Source organism: Anser anser (assembly GCF_964211835.1).
Source record: "Anser anser genome assembly, chromosome: 9".
NCBI lineage: Eukaryota > Metazoa > Chordata > Aves > Anseriformes > Anatidae > Anser > Anser anser.
This window is the reverse complement of record NC_139729.1, coordinates 26,182,211-26,202,060: the sequence shown is the minus strand read 5'-3', so window position 1 is coordinate 26,202,060 and position 19,850 is coordinate 26,182,211. Positions and strand designations below refer to the sequence as shown.

The window sequence follows — 19,850 nt, the reverse complement described above, 5'->3', positions numbered from 1 at the left end:
AAAAAAAGTGCTGGCTTTGCACTTGATGGGAGAGGCAGGAGCCGTACCTGAGCTCAGCCTGGCAGGATACCCAAAGCCAGCCTGTGCTGGTCCTTCTGCATAATAGTGCTTGATAATTGTAGTCCTGAAGTATGTTTTCCTCTTTCAGCTGTGTCTTTTAACTCTCACTGCTCGCAAAGCTGCATGAGAGCGCGTGCTGGCATTTCTGAAGCTTTTTCCTAGCTTTTTTTTTTTTTTGTCTTGGAAGCTTTGAGGAAAAAAAAAAGTATAAAGTTTACTTCTGATAACTGTGTGTAATTTGTGTTAATTTGCAGGCACTGCCTCGGTAATTCATTTGACAAGCTCAGCCTTTGCTGCGGCACAGGCTTCATCTCAGACCTGAGCGTGTCCATATGCTTACACGCAAGTCTGACACACTGCAATGTTCCTGCAATTAACTTCGCTGTTAGATAAGGCAAGTTGGTACCCTTTAATTTGGTGCAGCTGACGTTGACTACTATCAAAAATTTAAGGTGGTAGTAAATAATGAAGTAGCTTTGTTTTCTCTCCAGCTCCAAAGAACAAACAAGGCGGGGAGGGGGGCAAGAGGAAACGGCAGCATTAATTTTTAAGCTTTCTTTTCTTGTTCAGCCTGATTGGGAACAGAAAGGGAGAAATGCAAGGAACTAAACCAAGAACTGATGCTTGTCCTGCATACTTCTTCATACTCCTCCTGAGCTGGGGCATGAGGAGCGTGCCCAGTGCTGTGGCTGAGCTCAGGGCACTGTGCATGCCCAGCCAGGCAGCAGAGCTTCCACAAGGACCTGCTCATGGCTCTTTTGGGGAGAAATTCCCTGTTTTCAGGACTTGTGTCATGCTCTCTTTCAGAGCCAAGATCCAATCTAATTTGATGTGGCACAGCAAAAGGAGACCGGGAGGTAGACCTTGACCCAGGGAGGTGGGTTGCAGATGCTTGTGTCCAGAGCCCGAGAGCAGGGGCAACCAGGTGGGAGAGGGAATGCAGATCCTTCTGTTAATGCGTGCTGTGCTTGGAGCATGAAGCCTCCAGAGGCTGGCTTTGAGCCTGTGGGGTGCTTGTCTGTTGCTGTATGCCTTTAAGACCAGAGCCGGCTGTGCTCAGCTCTCCTGCCCTGCTCCGCTCGGTGCTTTGGTGTTTGAGATCGGCATGAGCAAAGGCTGCCATGTGGGTATGTCCTGCACCTGTTTCTGCAAGAAGTGTGGTTAAAAGAGCCAGCGAATAAATATATGTAAATACAAAAATATTAAAAAATGGATCAAGTCCCTGTGAATGCCATGGAGAAACACCAAGGCAATTTTTTACTTTTATTCCCCAGTGCAAGAGCTCCTTGCCATCCCACTGGCCAAGTGTTTCTGTTCGGTGGGGCAGTGGGCAGGTGGCTCGGTGCCCTCGGGACCGTGGGGATACTGCTGCAGCAGCCTGCCCGGCTGCAGGGGGCCAGCACCACGGCAGCACAGCGTCCCGCTTTGTGGGGGTACCACAGCCTGCAGAACTGGGCTTTTATCCTCTCTTAAAAGTTATTTCGGCTCTGCTAGAAAACAGCTCTTTTAGAGAAGAAACGAATAGAGTGAAGGAGCAACTGTGGAATGATAATGAGTTGTTTCATAGTCTACAAAGATCAAAGTCTGAGAGACACTTTAAAAAAAAAAAACAAAAAACATCAGGTACCTGAACGTTTCAGGTATTTAAAGATGATGCAGCTGGAGGTCTATTTGAAGACAGTCTCATTTCTTCATAACCAGAGCAGCAGCTCCTGTTTGAAGCATGTTGCCTGGGCTATAAACACGTTTCCAGCTCAGGAATTTTTACATGAGCTGCAGTTGCTGTTGCTCAGTTGCAATACACTGCACACCGCTGCTCGGAGGTTGCAGGTTCACTTTTCAGTGTGTACAGGCGGCTGTCTGCGTTTCCTTCTGCCCAGTGCCTCTACAAATTGCTTTCACTGGAAATCAAAGTGAAATCTGAGCAATGATTTTTCTATTTACAGCCTTAAGGTTTGTGGCTCTCTCTGGGTGTCACACTTGCAATGTCTTTCCTGTGAAGAATGCAAAAGCGCTTGTCTGTAGCCACAGGGAGCTGCCAACAATATGTATGTGCATACAGATACATGCATATGTATATATACATATATAATCCCTCTCCCATCACTAAGAATAAAGATGAAGTGTATTGCTATAGCCATAAACTCTAAAAGTAGCTTAATCTGTAATTTCCATAGTTACTTAGTCCTTATCGCTATTTTTGCACGCGCTGATCCGAGGTTGGTAAGAAATTAGTTAAGTCTTTAGATTATTTCTGCAAGGTTTGAACACTTCCTCTTCAAAAGGAGTGAGCAGGGGTTTTCCTGAGGGGTTGAAAGAGAAACACTGAATGCACAGACACGGGCACAGTCAAGCTGAGGAGCTGTGGTGACAAGAGCGCGGGGCTTGATGCAGGGGGTTGCACCGCTCATTGTGATGGGGACGAGGGGAGACCCATGGTCATACACTGAAATAGAAATGTAGGGTTTGGTGCCCAGCTGAGCTTTCACCTATAAGCACGATCCAATCTGCCAGAGCTCCAGTACCTCAATTAGGCAATGTTTAATTGGCAGTTGGAAGTGCATGAAGGAGAGAGGCTCTGGGAAAAGCCTCATAGGAGGAAAGTCATTCCTTGTTTTTTTCAATGGAGCGCCTTATTTATTTATGAGAGATGAACCCATTCCTTTAGTTTCATCACTGGCAGCGCTTTCTGAGCACTGCTTTGTGATGTTACAAAATAGAGGCAGTTTTATTGATTAAAATGAGTCGATAAAAAAAATTATACTCGGTTAGTGGATGGACCAGAGCTTTTCACTTCATTTTTACAGATAGCTTATCAAGGGAAAACACAGAGTGGGCACCATGCTCTTGAGCTTCAGGGAGAGGAAAAAAAATACAGCATACTCAACAGTTCAACAGGTATCCTGATTTTGTTTGGAGAAAAGTTTCTGGTTCAACAGGTAATTTTTCTTCAAATGTAAAAATACCTTTTTAATTGCGACCAATCTAGCATGATTGCTTTTATTTTAGAGCATCATGATGATGAATCTTGCTGAGATAATTGGCTTGAATAAACTGTCCCTACCTGTGTAAATAAAAGATGGAAAAATTGGATCTATTCTGAACATGTGTTGTTCAGGCAGGAGGGAAAACTTCAAGAGATCCTGAGGCTGAAGGCTAAGATTAGTGCTCATCATCTGCACTTATTAATGCTCCTTTTATTTTACTTCATATGCAAAACGTGCTAGAGAACTTCAGCTTTTAAAATTAAGAGAGCTGTAAATATACTCTTCATCCCTGTTGAGCGCTGAGTAAAGTCTAGCATAACTTCTGAATATTGTGCAATTGTCTTGGTCTGTTATCACTTAGCACACTGTTGGTAATGTGTGTGGGAGACTTACTGAAGACAAACACCACTTAGAGTTTTAGTCTATGGTGATTTCTTCAAGGTTTTAATTTTATGGGGGTGTATATATAAGATTTAAGACCATTTCTTGAAATTTAATCAGAGTATGGTAGAACAGTTTTATTTATTTTTAAGTAGAATGATTTGTCAAGGATTTTGTGGACTTTCCTGTTTTGCACAGAATGTAGTGCAGCTGTTTCTGATGGAGCTAAAGATGACCATTTCCAGGGACTCCTCTTTGTGTCCCAAACCCCATCTCAAGCTGAGCAAACAGCTTCAGACCATGCAATAAGTAATAATTAGTAATAGGGGAACAGTTGCAGGTATTCCTGATAAGTTATTAGTGAGGGCAAAGAGCACTGTCCTGGCTACAGCTGTGTTTGAATTGGATAATGAGAAAATTCTGTAATAAAACATTTTTCTTGATAATGTATAGGATTTTTTTATCAGTATGTCATTATGAAGTGAGTATCTTTAAAACCTGCAATGTGCTACATCACACCTGAAAAAGGAAGGTGTGTTGCTGCCATGGGTTTGCCCACAACTCCGTAACTCTGCAGCCTGACAGAGCTGATGCCTGTGCCTGGTGCTTTCCCAGGTTGGCTCTGAGGAGCTGACAGGCAAAGAGCTCGAGCGCTGCCAGTTTGTGCAATTAGGAGGATGGGAGGCCTCTATCCTTGCCCAGCAAAGGAAGGCTTTGAGGTGAGAAGATAGCCTTGCTAGCCCCCATCGTGTCGCCTAGAAGGCGAGATGTGCAGGGTAGGGTGTGGCAGAGAGCACTGCCTTGCCTGGGAGTGGATGTGCAACCTCCCCAGGCCCCTTGCAATCGGCCAGGAGCCACTTTCCCTGTGCTTGTGTGCAGCTGCATACTTTTTTTTTTCTTTTCTTTTCTTTTTTTTTTTTCCCTCAAAGAATCTGAAGTACTGCTGTTGTGCATACAGCACACACAGAAGTTTTTCCTGGCACCCCCTGCAATCGCAGCAAGGCTCTTACCCTGTTTCCACGTTGCAACTTGCTGCTTCCATCTGCAGAGGTGAGTGTGTTCCCAGGCATATTTCTCCTGTTTGCTTTCCAGTCAGGAGTGGTTTAAAGTCCAGCTACATCGTGAAATTTACAAAGCAAGACTGTTACAGAATGATCATTAGAAGTATTAAAGCAATAATGAAAGATTGGAGTTAAAAATTTAAGATATCCATTTGTGTTATGCAATCATAATAAATTATATGTACACCTTTTAAATCATTATATCTAAATTGTATTTCATTTTAGAAATATTTGGCAAGGAGACAGCAAAGTCTCTGTTATTTAGCATAAAGCTAATGAGTTAGACTACCATTATACCTAGAAAAGAATTCTCTGTAGATGACAAATTATTGGTATTAAAAAGAGCGGGTCCTTTTTATAATTATTTTTCTTCACACCGTACAGGAGAGTCTAGAGGTTCATAACAGATTTTTATAATAATAAAGGGAAAATTTGAATCCTTACCAATAACCAAGTAGTATTGCCATATGGTAACATGATAAATGGGGTCTGAAAGGAGAGCTATCATTCTGAGCCAGCAGGCCCATGAAAGGTTATATTCAAACAGCTTAGATAGAAAACACCAGAAAGTCGTGACTGTGGGTGGATGAAAAAGGATGAATACAAGTTACCTGGTAAATGAAAGGGGAGAAATAGGGAACAGGATGAATGGCAAAGAACAAAAAGTAAACTGCAGAGAGCTGCCTGGACTCAGAATAAATGCGAGAATTTGAGTAGCAAGGCATGCTGTGTAGCTGTGCTCTCTTTCCCAGAGAATATGGCCATTGTTTAGGATTTTGGAGCTGTTATACTGGAGTCACACCATGATGAAAATGTAAATAGAAGATCGCACAGTACTTGAACTTTCCACAGCAATGGACAGCCCAATGCTTGAGACCGTTTCTGCTTTCTATCAAAAAATGTGTTTTGATCGGTTTCCCAGAGTGACGCATTGCAAGGAATAATTGCTGTAATTTAATGAGAACAAAACTGAAGTCAATGTATGTATTTCAACAGGGTTGAACACCTCAAGTTTTTCCAGCAGATTTTATGTCAGAAGGTCTGTGTGGTCACACAGGTCAAGCCTAGAGGACACTGATGTAAAAGCAATGACTTGTGAAACAGCCTCCCTTGTTCAGCTGTATAATTTGATTTTTAGAGTTTGCAAATGTTGGCTGTAATGTATCAAATGCAGAGCTCATACTTAGAGGGTATATACTGTTTTCACTTAATATTCGTTCCCACCCCTTCCTTTTCCCTGCTTTTCTGTTTCAATGACTCTGCCCTTAGGGAAAGGAGCGCTAGCGTGGCATGAAGCACCAAGAGCCTCCGTCCGCCTGGGTTTGCTGGCATTGCTGTGAGGCTGCAGGAGCATCCCTGGGCCACTCAAAAAACACACACATGCTGCAGGATTACCTAGCCCAGGGCAGGGATTGCTGCAGAGCTGGGTTAGCCCAGGGTTACGCCTCTCGTGCTATCAGGGCCAGTGCGGTTGAAGAGTTGTCTTGGCAGGGTGGCACGTCTCGGGGCATGGGGCTGTGCTCCTTGAGGTTTTGCCCAAAGACGAGTGTCAGTGCAATTGGGTGGCCAGGATTTATCATTGAAATATCTGGGCTGATGGATGCTGTGCTTGAGAGGGGGTTGGATATGAGTTGCCCTTGCTCTTTTGCTTTTTTAACCCAAATGGGTGAAGATTTTGGTGCCTCTAAGAGGACGGAGGTGGCTGGTATCCATGCGCTGAAAGCAAACTGCGTATATTTGAGTAGGGGAGTGAAGAAAAATGTGAAGTTTGCTGTTTTAATCCCACTTCAGAGTCTGTGCGTTCCTCTCAGCTCCGTGTCAGTTGCTCACTTTCAATTTGTGCCACAAAGACAGAGCGGCTGCGTGCAGGCTGGGGAGCCTGGCTAGACAATTGTACGCGTTTGTGACTCAGCCGCATGAGAAGCACTGAAATAAATGATTTTTTAATTTGATGTGCTTATTCTTTGGAATCTGAGAATCATTTTCTTCTTTATTCACTGGTGAGCTTTTTTCTTTCATTTCAGAGACCAAATGAATAAAGAGCTATAGCAAATATTGAAGGTTTAGAATTCAGAAGATAGTTCATAAAAGTATCTCTCCGAGTTTATAAATCATATTGTCCATGTGAAAGATTTTGTTCTAATGACTTGAAATAAATTGAAGTCTGAGGTGTTTTTCAAGGAGCATTTCTCTGTGAGCAGCAAAATAGGGGTATGAAATACTGCTGCCTTCTGCGGCAGTTAAATGTACCGCGAGGAGAACAATTGATCGCGAACCCCACACGTAGCGCACCCTCCTTCAGATCAATGAAGGGATTGCTGAAGATGTCATTATTAACTACAAGTGGGTATATTGCCGCCCCAGAAAAGGTGGTTTATGCAGATTGAATCATTTCACTGATGCTCTTTTCTTCCAATTGACTTAGCCAGCTCTTGTGTATGTTATCGTCGTTCGTCAGACTTGATGGCAGCACCCAGTGGCTCCAGCTGGAGAGCAGGCATCATCGAGGCAGCGTCAGCACGTGTGGTCACTGCCCATCAAAACCCCAAATAATGTCATAGCGTGACAGACGACTGCAAGCATGTGAGGTTTGGTTAACACAGGATCTGTCTTGGTGATAATTTTCCTGTCTGTGAAACTTGCACGCTGTTGGGGATAAAAACTTAAGTGCAGTAGCTGTAGGGTTGTGCTGCTGGGGATAAGGCTGCTGGCAGCTGCATGGTGTCAGGATTCCTGATCGCAGGTCTTGTTTCAGAGAATGAAGTGTAAATAAAATCAGCAGTCCTGATTTTTGCAGTGACCTATGCGTTACGAGTTGAGACTTGTTGCAACTATGGCATGTTAGCATTCCCTGATCCATACTGACCTGTGTCAATAGGTAGTTTATCAATGCCACTTCCTGGTCAGGCTGCATGTGGTGTGCAGGTGGGTGTCTGTGCATGCGCATCTCCTTCTGTCATCATCTTTAAGGCAATTGCATAGGAATAGCATTTCAGATACATTTGTCATCTGGGATTAAAGTCTGCGCTATCAGATGAAACTGTATGCATAGTGATCAACTGCGTTTGCTCCTGTTGTATAAAGTTCTTGAGTTAAATGATATGGTAAAAAAAAAAAAAAGAGCAAATTGTTTTTGAAATGTGCACTGACAGCAGACAGAAAATACATGATCGTGAATAGTCTGAAGCTGCACAAGAAGAGAACAAAAGGATTGTTAATATCCACTGTTAATATTTTCAGGGTTTTAATATTCAGGTTAATATCCACTGTTAATATATTTTTTTTGTCTGCCTTTGTCTAGTCTAATTTCATGATGAGTCAGTGATTTGGGACACTAGGATGAAAGTAACAAATGTGTTGATGAACCAGTTCTGCACGCGCAATTCTCCCAAGTTTTTTTGCAAGCTGTTCAGAAGATGTGTTCCTCAATGTGTTGAGGAACAGATCTCCACAAACTATAGGAGGCCGTAAAGTGAGCTAAGTTGAGGATCATTGTGTGGCCAAGAGCCTGTGTTTGGGCTGTCGTGTTTTGCTTGGTTGTAATGAGGAGGAAGGAAGCCCAGATAAAAATACTGTAACTGAGCCCGTTAAATAAGAGGAAATGATGCCCTGTAGCTTCATGGCTAGTGGGAGGTGAAGCTGAGTAACAACCTCGCAGTAGCCAATTAGGTCAACCAGCAGGCTTTCTATTTACTCCTTTTAGGCAACCTTTAAAAGAGGTTGAGAACAAAGATGCTTATGGGGATTGCTGTAGGTAGAAGCTGTAACTAGGTGCAATGCAAGGACATAGCATAACCAAATGCTGTTGATAAAATTATCATTAATGAAGAGGGATTTCACACTTAATTGAAACAGGGTGCTGCACAAGTAATACAAAAATGGAGAAAAAAAATCATAGAGCATGGAATAGGAAGATTTTCCTGTAAAAATTGGAAAAATAGATAAGCCTAGAGGGAAGGGGAAGACTGAGGAAGGGAGGAGGAATAGAAAAGTAGGCAAGGAGAGAATTGAGGTTATCGAAGTGATAACTGTTAAAACATGACTACTTGTCAAGACCTCCCACTGTGAAGTGGCAGAGAAAGTTTTCTGGACCAGGAAATGTTCTTACATTCTTCTGTGTGACATTACTGCTATTGAGCAGTAGGATTACAGAAGGCCATCAGGGATCTAAAAGTAGCCAACATGAAAACATCGTGGTATTCAACCCTTGTTGTTATCACCATCACTAAGAAAGATCCCAAAAGACTAAAGGGAAAAAAAAAAAAAGAAAAAAAAGAAAAAGAAAGAAATAGTGGCTAAATTTAGCTCTCACACTGAGATCAATGTGGGACAGAATAAACCCAGAATAAACCAGCCTCAGGAGACCCTGAGGCTTTTCCAGTGCGTGAAGGATGCCTGATGCGCATTCTGAAATTCAGCAGATAATGTTTTCCCTTTGCTGTTATCACTCTAAAGATAACTCAGCTCTTCCCTATCTTTTTCTTGATGTCAGCTCCGATAAGTATACATTTCTTTTTAGAACCTAAAGCAACTTTCAGAAGCATTGGTCTTATATATAATTTTTCAGCCACATACTTCTAAACAGTCACGGTCCCAAAAGACTGCACACATTCATGGACTAGTGCAGCTACTACATCCAGGAAGGGATGGTGAGTTTTCTGTACGTGTTTTGTACACTAGTCTTTAAGAACTTTTAACATGTAATTTATCAAATGTGGTAGTGGGTTTACCATCCCTCTTTCCTAACCTGTGTCCTTCTTCCTCTGTCACATACGAGACAAAATTGCAAGGCAGACCACGGTGGTCATTAAAGCTTAGAAATGAGACCAGAAATGTGCCAGCAGCAGCTTCTGGGGTCATATATCCCTTTGCAGTAATTTGAAGCAATGCTGTGCTTTTGTTTGCACTGATGCTTATAAGAACAGCAGATTTGGTTGCAGAAGAAGGCAAAACTGGACAGGTGGGGATGCTCACCAAAAATGCCTGCTAAAATTTGCATCAAGCAGTGAACCAAAACAATAAATTATTCACATAGTTCTAGTTCCAGGGCTTTGTCTTCAAATCTGAGAACAACTTGATTTCACTTGCCTGCTCTGCAGAAGAATATTTTTGGTATATTTATCTTACACAGGACAGAAGGTGCTTAAATATAGGATTTATGTGAGACTCCTTGTTATATTTTTGTAAACGTAAAATACTTCCGCTATTGTTCAATGCCTAAATAGGCAGCTGAACAAAATTAAAGAGCACCATTTCTCGCTTGCATCTGTTCGGGAGGAGGTGGTTCACTGGCCATCTGGAAAGCCATGAGAGAGGACCTGAAGAGCCTCGAGCCGTGGAACAGATGTCAGAGCCTCGGAGCCTCAAAGAGAGGCTGGGAGACCTCTGTCCTCCTGCTCCTGAGGAGGCTGTGAGCTGAAATGAAAGCCTTTAAACCTCTCTGGGACTGCCCAGCTATTTGGAATAGGCGTCTTCAAAGAAATCAAAATTCTTGGCTTATAAAAGGGATTTGGCACCAAAAATATATCTAAGGAAAGTTTGCTTCCGTACTGCCCTGGAAAGGAACAGTTTGTCTACAGACAGCAGTTGAGGTTGGCCTCAGCAGCTCAGAGCATTCCTACCAGCTACGGCACAGGCACATCCTCTCCTGATGCGTACAGAGCGTGGAGTCTCTATTTTATTACAACATGCGTTGCCTTCAGCAATCAAAAACATTTTGTGGCCTAATAGAAATCCATAGAAAATAAATACCAGAAAGTTGTCTTTAAGATACTTAGGGAAAATCGTTATGAAGATGTGCTTCATGTTGTTGTTCTGGAAGGATAAACAGCTGCCTTTTTTTTTTTTTCCCCTCTCCCTTTTTCTTTTTGACAAAGCATTGAATAAAATATATGCCTACTGTGGAGATCTATAGAGAGGGTCAGGAAAGGTTATTATCTACTATTATAATTCTACCACTTTTGTTCTTTTGTAACTTCAGGTAAGTGCTTGAAATTTTTGGATACTTCAATATCTTGTCTTTCTAGACAGCATTCAGAAAATACATTTACATTCCAAATATCTGCACACAGAGGGGGTGCAGGAAGCACAGCTAGCCTGACCGTCTCCAGAGAGGTGCAAAGGGATGATCCTCTACCAGTCTTGGCAGTGCCTGCTTCCCACCACGGCTCCGGCCAAGCGAGGGTGTCCAGCAGCCACCCAACAAAGGAAGTTCAATCATTTCTGCTAAAGAGTGAACTTCCTTTTTTCTGTCTTGTTCCAACTGAACCATCAGAACAAATGCACTTTGCTGAACTGCTAACTGAGGTTGTTTTCTTTAAAACTAGATATGTGGATACAATATTCTTCCAGATAGATATACATTATTCAGATATATCTTCCAGATATATTCTGATATAGCACTGAATAAAACCAAATTTTGCTCAAGCAATGAGGATTGGCTCAAAGTATAATTTTCTGGTCAGCTTTAATACTTTATGAGCCATCTTTTTGCATGTATCTGGTTAGGACAAAGGAGAAAGGTATTTTTCTGGAAGATTAACTTTATGTAGCTGCTAAGCCTGTTGTTTGGCTTTTGTACAACTACTCATAAAAAAACAATTGTAATACAAAAAAGCAGTCTCATTTCTATTTGTGCTTTGTGATTAATGTGTTGGAAACTGATTCACATCTCTCTGAAATCAACACAAAAATACCGCTTTATTTTTTTACCCATTCATTTCAACAGATGTTAGATTTAGGTTTTTAAACTTTCACATTGGGAAACCAACTTTCTTAAATCTTTCAGACAAAAAGAAGTGACCTGTTCTTAAATATTAAGTAGATTTGCTTCTAATATTGTTAGGAAGGGTAGAACATAATGACCGCTTGCCCGCACACTCATCTCTTTAGTCTGCTTTACTATTTCTGAGTGACGCCTGTCAATTATCTCTGGGCTGCTGCGTTGGCTGACTCACAAATTGCCGTTGCAGGGGAAAATACAAAAGCATTGTGGATAATGATATTGATGGGAACCATGAGCAAATAATAGTGTCTGAAAAATAAAGCTGTACATTCAAATCCCCTTAGAAAAGTTTGGTAAAGGACACTGGAACTGGCTGACTACTTTTTTAAGAGAGGGACATTTTGTTCTTGTACGTATCCTTGCACAATAATGTTTTCATTTTAAGTGCCTCTTAGAATTACTATGACTGGGTAGCTATTTGCAACTAGCTAATATTTCCACGTTTGGAGTCATTTTATTTCTTATTTACTTATTTATTTATATATTCCCATCTATTCATCTTTTGTTTGTGTTTGGTAAGGCACTTCCTTTTGTTTCAACTTCATACTCTTTTCCCCAGGAGAGTTGTTATATATGGTTCGATTTTCTTGTCTGTTGTTTTCCTAAGCTAATGTCCTTGTTTTCTTTCTCTTTTGTTATTGTCTTTTCTATTTAGGCTTGCTGTTATATGTATCTTCACTTACAAGCTTGCCTTTATCTTGTTTTGCTTGAGAAGAATTGCTCATTTTGGGTACAATTTTGATGCTGTGTCTATTCTTGCTTATATTTTTTATTACTATGACAAATCTTTTTATTTAATAGCATCTTGTTAACAGGAAGAGCGTCTTGTTATCTTCGTTACTGCATGTCCTGAGTGGGCTTAAGATTCCTCTGCTGAGTTTGCTCATGCATATTGTATCGTCTGCTGCAAGCAGTAACTTGTGAAGGATGCGCAGTCTGACTTGTGGTCACGAGCCATGAGGTTTCTCTCTAATTTTTCATCTGAATAATGTGTCTTTGAATTATCTGCCACAGTAACTGTGGTCATACAGAGACTGCAGATGTGTTCATTCAGCAAGTAAGGGAGCGTGATGCTGTCCCTTGGCCAAGACACTGAGTCAGCCCTCAGTAGGCATTCATGCCATGACGTATGCCAATGACTGTTATCTTCTCAAATTTTAAGCATAAATCTACCTTAAATTTTTCCTGAAATTTCATTCAAAAAGTTTTCCTTTTAAAGCTGAAAACTTTCCTGGTTCATTTTTTTTTCTCAATAAGTCAATTATTAACAATTTTTTTTTTTTAATTTTGTATTCTGTGTCCATTCTCAGTATTTTTTTATTTTTTTTTTTTGTTCTTTCCAATTCTCAGCTGTAGCTCCTTACAGAAGGCAATCTAAGCCAGTATTGAACAGGGCAAGACCTTAGGCCCCGCTCCTTTGCTCTGCTGGAAGTGGTGAGGAGGCAGTGTTGAGGAGGGGTTAAACCATGCATTTGACATTGCGAAACTCAGAATTTAGAACCTGTGAAATATCCAGAGAAATACATCTGGAGAAACTTTGACAAGGCAAAACATAAATTTTGAACTCTGAACTGCCATTAGATAGCATTACTGACGTTGTTACAAATTTTTGAGTCAGTTATCAGTTTTTATTGTAGTACGGGCTGCAAGCGTATTGTCTGGACAAAATCTGCTCTTAATTAGCATTGCCAGAAAAGCTACAGAAGGTGATGTGGTAGCTCTGGTGGCTGGAGGAATCTTTTCATCCAGATTGAAAACCCCAATAAATGTGCTCTGAGATACCAAGCTCCTCCACATACACCTTTCAAACAATGCACACCTTTATTTTCTGCGTGTTTATGTATTGACCTTTAGGTTTCTAGCACTGTTTGCAGTGATACTATTTGCCTGTGTGTGTCCTAGCTGCTGCTGGCCCTGGAAGTCCTTCATTCTTTGGTCAAATGTAGAAAGAGGTTAGAAATGACAGCCTTCAGTGCATAGACATTTTTTTGTGCTGTTATTCACTTCTCTGATTTAATCGTGTGTTTAATAGATAAAACGCTTAGTTGGTGTGAAGCACAGCTCCCAGATTCAGTCATGCTATGTTGCTTCAGATTTGTTAAGGATCTGTCCCAACACATTTTCCTATACCTTGTATTTATCCCCATTTTTGTAACTCACTATCAAATATTCACTTGAAGAATAATGGTTATTATTTTTTTTTAATCTGAATGCAACTATATAGTTGTTGAGAAACTTTTGTGACTCAGCTACCATGAAAATCCATTTATATATGGTATTTTTATAGATAAATATGATATGCAAATAAATGCGCTCCTATTTTAATTATTGGCTACTTAAAAAGCTCTTACTTTAAAACAGCTACATCTAATACTACATTAATTGAATCTCTCTCTTTAATTATTTTTGTCTTTTCCCACAAATATAAATCTAAGCACATATAGATTTTGATAAATCAGGTACTGCAAATAAAATTACAGGGAATAATCATGCAAAGAAAGCTTTGATAAACAGTGCTTTTAAAGGAATTTTTTTTGGGAAAAATGTTATTGAGTTACACAGTGAACTACACTTGAACTTAACTTTATTGGAAGTTCATTTGAACATGCCCAGGTATCTTATACCTCTGGCAGTGGAAATGAGTCTGTGCATCTTGATCTCTGGTTGTAAAGGAAAAAAGGTTTTGAGCTGACTCTAACAGTGCTGGATATAGTTCACAATCATTTATTTTAGCCAACAGATGCATGGCATAAATATCTATTGGACCAGTGAGTACTGAGCTCACATGAAGCCGTGTCAGAAGCTTGAGACTTTTATTACTACAGAAGCTGAACCTCACATCTGAAAGATGCCAAAACTCTTCTGGAAACCTCACAACTAATCTCACACCTCAGTAGCTTTGAAAATAAAGCCCTTAGTCACACAAGCACTTTTAAGGCTTTATTAAAGATAGGTGAAAATTTAGCATTTATGAAACTCCTAGGAATATTGTAGCTGATTTTGTGACCAAAGCTTTCCCTTTTACATTTAGTACCATTGATTACAGCAGCTCTTTGCTCTCTGTCCATTCTGCAGCTCCTCGTTTTTCCAAGAGGATCCCACAGCAGCTGTACAGACTCTGCTCCTCCAGGCTCCAATTCAGGTCAGTTGGGCCCTGCCCAGGAGTTAGGCCTGTTCCCTGAGTGACAGCCTGGGATATTTTAGGACCGATATACAACGCGCGAGGGAACACACCCAGCTGCGCACTCCTAATGTGGAAATGGCTCACAAGTCCTTCCCAAAATGAGAGGCACGTCTGTCAGAGAAGCGTTGCGTGTAAGAGTGATGGCTTTGTACCACAGGGCTGCACAACCCACGCAGGGCTGTGTCCTCAACGGGACGTGTCGGCACAGCTGAGGTGTCATTGAGAAGCTGGAGCGGGCGATGTGCTGCCAAACCTGAGGGATGCTAACACTTCTGACAAGATTAACAACTTGGGGAAATTGGACTCCCTGCATTGATCAGCAGGCTGATGGGAAAGCTGCCATGGAAACGTGAGGAATACGTTGTTTTCATCTATCAGTCATCTCCCTGGGCTTGACTGGGAGACTCTGGGGCTGCAAAGGCGTTTTGTCTGCTTTAATGTGGGATGTTCAGCAAATGCTTTAAAATGTAATTGCATTGTGCTTTGTCCTTTGAACTCTTGCACATCCCATTGTATGTCTCATTTCAATTCTGTTTTGCTGCCAGTGTGATTTATAAAGGTGCACTGAATTGCTTTGTTGCTTTTTAATTTCTCTCTGAAGCCGTAGACATTTGGGCTGGAAGTGTAGGACTCCTACAGACCAAAGAGAAGCTGAAGACTGGAAGCAACCTGTCAGGAGTGAAAAGGGTTTTCTTGTAAAGCCGACAGGTAGAGGGGTCCCATCAGCCTGATTGCACCTTCAGAAAAAAACATTAATTAGCGCCTGTCATCTGTGACAATCACAGGTAATTCCCACACTGACAGATCTTTGCATGTGACAAATGGATTCCCGTTATTCCTTTGACAACTGGACCATGAAATCTAATTTTACCAGGACAGTAAATGGTATCGCTGTTTATGCCAGCTTTTGAAATTCATCAAAATGAGCAGAATGTTCCCACAGATGGAGGAGGAAGAAGCTGCAATGCATGAGGAGCACAGGAGTCCTCCTCTCAAGACAAGGGGCATCACTCTGACAAGTAGCAACTAGTAATTACAAACAGCAAGTTGGTCTCATTAGATGAGGCTTGAGGTTGCAATAATAAAAAAATAAAATAAAAAACAAATCAAATAAAAAAAAACCTCACAATTTTACTGACTCTTGTTTACCTGCAATGACTTAATAAGTAAGTGAATGCCTGAAAAACAAAGGAAAATACAATATCTGACTTTCATTCCCACTAAATTTAACATTGGTGCAGCCTAACCTTGAATATTGTACGCAGTTATGGCTTTACCAACATAAAAAGGCTGTTAAGATGCTTGAAAGCCTCCAGAGGAAGGCAAGAAAGCTGTTAAAAGGGCTGGAAGGCAAATCCTGTGAGGAGGGGCTAGGGACACTTGGGTTGTCCAGTCTGGAGAAAAGGAGGCTGAGGGGCAGCCTCATTCTTCTCTGCAGCTTCCTGAGGAGGGGAAATGGGCAGGGAGGTGCCGGTCTCTGCTCCCTGGGAACCAAGGACAGGACACATGGGAACAGCACAAAGCTGTGCCAGGGGAAGTTGTACATGTGTGCTAGGCATGGATGTGCTTCAGGACATTCAGAGATTACTCTAGTACATGAGGTCTTTACAAGACTTAATTATCTTTGTTGCTTCATCAGCACTGACTTTTTCCCTGGGATAGCTTGGTCAGGCATGTATTTTGGAATGCCTCCAATTATCATTTCAATTTTTAACGTGCAACTGAGCATATGCTTTTGAATCTCAAAGAACAAGCATAGCATGAAGGCCGAAATGATGTGCATACACACGTATTAACTACCCTGATAGAAATGGCATAGAAACAAACTCATATGCACCGATGACATAGCTTACCAGCATGATTTTGTATTTCAGGATTTGTGACGTAAGCAATTGACATTAATGACTTTGGGATATTACATGATCTTTCTGTAGACAGATAATATTGACTCTACAGGGTGGGATCTAATTTGTAGCAGAGCTCTCCTGAGGATTTTTCTGAAGGAAGAGTTTAGGGGCTCAGCCTAGCTACTCAGAAGGGAATGAAAATGGTGCAGTAGGATGAGAAAAAATTCTTCAAATATAATTGTAAAGTGTCTTTCTGCTGCATGACTTCACTGTAACCATGATTTCCTCCCTATTCTCCTTCCTCATCTATTTCTCAGTGTGTATATCTATATTGCTGCCTTGCGGACTGGTGCTCTGATTCCACACGATGCCTGTGACAAAACTAATGATACAACGGTGTGTTACTCCTACAAGACAGCTGATGCTGGATTTGATATATTTTTTCTACTTTATCAGCAAATACCAATCCCATCTCCTCTTGCACCTGCCATCTTAGATACCAGCGTTTCCTGTAATATGTGGTTTCACTATTCCTTTCCTAGTTGATAATTTCTACAGCTTTCAAGTTTTGCTGGTGTTAAATTTGTCATATTTCATAAGATAGAAACTTTCCACTTTATATTTTAGAGTTTTCTGGTGCTGAGATTGTAGTAGAATACATACCTTGTATTTGTCAGTCATCAGCGTATTGCTGCCTGCCTTGATTGATGTACTTTATCTCTTGTAATTTGTTGTATCTTGCTTGCCTTCTCTCCCCTCCTTTTTCATGAGCAGGAAAGACTGGCTACTGCTCTTCCATAAAAATACTTTATATATCAATCAATGTTATATGTGAATTTGGTCTTAACATCAGTGAAAAGTGCAATATGTTATGATGTTCAGAGAACATATAAAACTGTATAAAAGTTTGTTCCTACCTACAGCCCTGAAATATCCATTATATGTATGTATATATATATTTAAAGATTTACAGTGCTGTATCTGTGGAACATAAGTGCTCAAGTTACTCCATAATATTCTTGGAAGGATTTTCCTTCATCTAGCTTTGATTTGTGTGTGTATGTGTATATGTTCAACTTATTTTTGCAGCTACTATTACTTTTTTTTTGTGTGTGTTGCAAACTTCTTTCTCTCTTTTGCTAGAAGGCTGGATAATTTCACTTATGTCTATGAGATACGTGTGGTTAAAACAAACAAACAAACCCAAAGTATGGTGTTTCACTTGCCCCCTACCTGCTTTTCATTTTGCCTTATGCAAGTCTTTTAAAATATCAGTAATGTGGGAAGAAGGTGTTATTTTGCAAAAGGTACTTTTCAATTCTTTTCAATTAAGCTTCTTTTCTTGATCAAACTTAGCTCTCCAGGACTTTGTCTCTTCTGTCTCAGAGAAGAAAGAGACTATCCTGAAAATCGTACTCTTCTGAAATTGCAGAAATACCTACTAACCATAGCATGCGAAGTTTTAAAAAAATATTTCTGAAATTCACCCTAAACACTGACATATGTTTCAAGGCTTTTTGGAGTCAGAGAGTGTTATGGTTGATCTTAGAGTTAAAGCAACCAGGTAAGAAGTGTGAAACAGAAGGGACTTCTCCAAGCTTCTGGCTACTGAGAAATAGTAAAATGGCTCATTTAAACTACTGAAAGTTGAAGATACCCAAAGAACCCACAACGAAAGGGCAGGAAAACTGTCTTAGCAGTGATACTGTTTGCTTAGTCTTATGTTCGACTATATTGTGTAAACCAGAAGATCTGAATCTTTATTTGAAAGCAGATTCCAAGAGCATTTAAATCAAATTAAAACAATATGTTTATATGCTAGCTTATGGCTGTACAATGGGTTATTTAAAGTCACTTACTATTTTTATCCTCAAAAAACTTTATTTGGGTTACATCCCAAAAGGGTAAAGCATCTCATATGTTTCATAGGAATACTAAAAGCAATTGTTTTTTGGTATGGTTTTGACATGGAAACATCTTGGCTTCAAATTATTCATAGAAAATATTCATACATGGTTCAACTCTCATTAAAGATCTGTTTTAGTGAGTACAACTATTTTAAAAAGTTTTGAGTAGATGATATGTAACAGAATTGCATGCTTTGAACGCTTAATGGTCTGCTTTTTTCCTTTCTGCATTTGTTTGTGATATTCATCCAAGAGTCCAGGTGTTCACTGCAACACGTCAAAGATGGCTAAAAAATATCAAGATGACGCTAAAAAACAGAAGAGGTTAGGAATGAGGTTAACATTTTTCTGCATGGTGAAGGTCTCTCAGAGAGAAAGCTTCTGGTTTTGTTCTAAGGCAGTTTTAATGAGCTAAGAGAGAGTGCTGAACTCTAGGAGTAAAAATAGACAGGTTTTATACAATTAATCAGATTTATCTGACTGAATGGGAAAAGATGAGATATAGAAGAGCTTGATGAAATGGTACAACTGCTGGTAGTAACAAGTTCTTGCATGCTGATAGGAATGGTTTGAAGCATGCAGTCGTCTTATTAAGGCTATCAAATGGTTAATGTATTTGGAAAGGGAAAATGATCTGCTAGCATTGGATGCACAACTAAATAAGGATTTTTGGTTATTTTAGTGCAGCTCAGAAAGAATAAGAAAGGCTTATGCACTTTAAATTATTATACCTCGATTATTATAACACAAGTTGTGAACCAATGGATGGGCATTTTCAAATCAGAAACAACTAAGAAAGATGAGCTGCATATATTTTGGTGGTATCTGTGGTAAAAAAAAAAAAAAAAAAGGAAAGTTTTTATATTCGCTATGTTTCATAATTCAGGAGTCAGGGGAGACCCAATATAAACGGCAGCAAAGTAAAATTGATTAAAGGATATATTTGTGCTACAGCAGCGGGAAATGTAACAGATTTAGGTCAGAAACAAACTCATAATCCTAGTGTCTAAAAGCTACCCTCAAATCTAGGACAATCATTCTCAGGAGCACGTGTAACATCAGAGATGGTCAGTAAAATATTCTGTTTTTTTTTCACTTTTCCAGCCTCTGCCATCTCTTCCAGGTGTTGTCATGACCTCCTTCCCTGAGCAAGTTACTCCCACCTGCACATCAGCTTGTTTTGGTATCCAGTCAGAGAAGATACTAGTTGGCTTGAGCTTCGCTATGAAGACATAAGACTGTCTGCTATTGTGAGTGTGACTATTTCTTACAAAACTTGACTTAATATTTTCCCCAAAAAGATCTTTGTTTTGATGACAATGCAAAGATACCCTGTTTCTTGAGCTGCTACAGGTATTCCTATTCTTTAGCCCAGTGATGGCAATTGATCTCAAGGTACGACTCCTCCTCCAGTGAGCTGGTGAAAACGGATAAAGCGATGCTGAGATTTCTGAACACTTACTAACAGCTATTGGGTCAAGTTTTCCTTATGATCTAGCTTACTGGATCGCTAGACTTAACAATCAGTAAGAGTCATGACTCATGTCTTGGTATTTTCCTGATTACGTCCTATTATTTCAGAACTATAATTTCTCATACTGTGCTTAAAGATTGGCTTTTTAAAAGCCATTTCTTGAAA

The 19,850-nt window shown here is 40.4% G+C and overlaps 1 protein-coding gene across 22 annotated transcripts in view; it reads left to right on the top strand.

The window, feature by feature from the left end:
* LOC310904264 (uncharacterized protein) overlaps window positions 1–18,314 on the top strand; it is a 121,989-nt gene extending 103,675 nt beyond the window's left edge. For 17 of the 22 annotated variants that reach the window (XR_014588145.1, XR_014588146.1, XR_014588147.1 and 14 more), the window contains 3 exons: window positions 4,358–4,478; window positions 14,349–14,415; window positions 14,634–16,254. The gene's annotated coding sequence lies outside the window, so the exon portion shown is untranslated. Of the gene's footprint in view, window positions 1–4,357; window positions 4,479–14,348; window positions 14,416–14,633; window positions 16,255–16,621 lie in introns of those variants that run through there. The other 5 variants (XR_014588153.1, XR_014588154.1, XR_014588157.1 and 2 more) reach the window with 3 other exon arrangements.
* The last annotated feature ends 1,536 nt before the right edge of the window (window positions 18,315–19,850 follow it).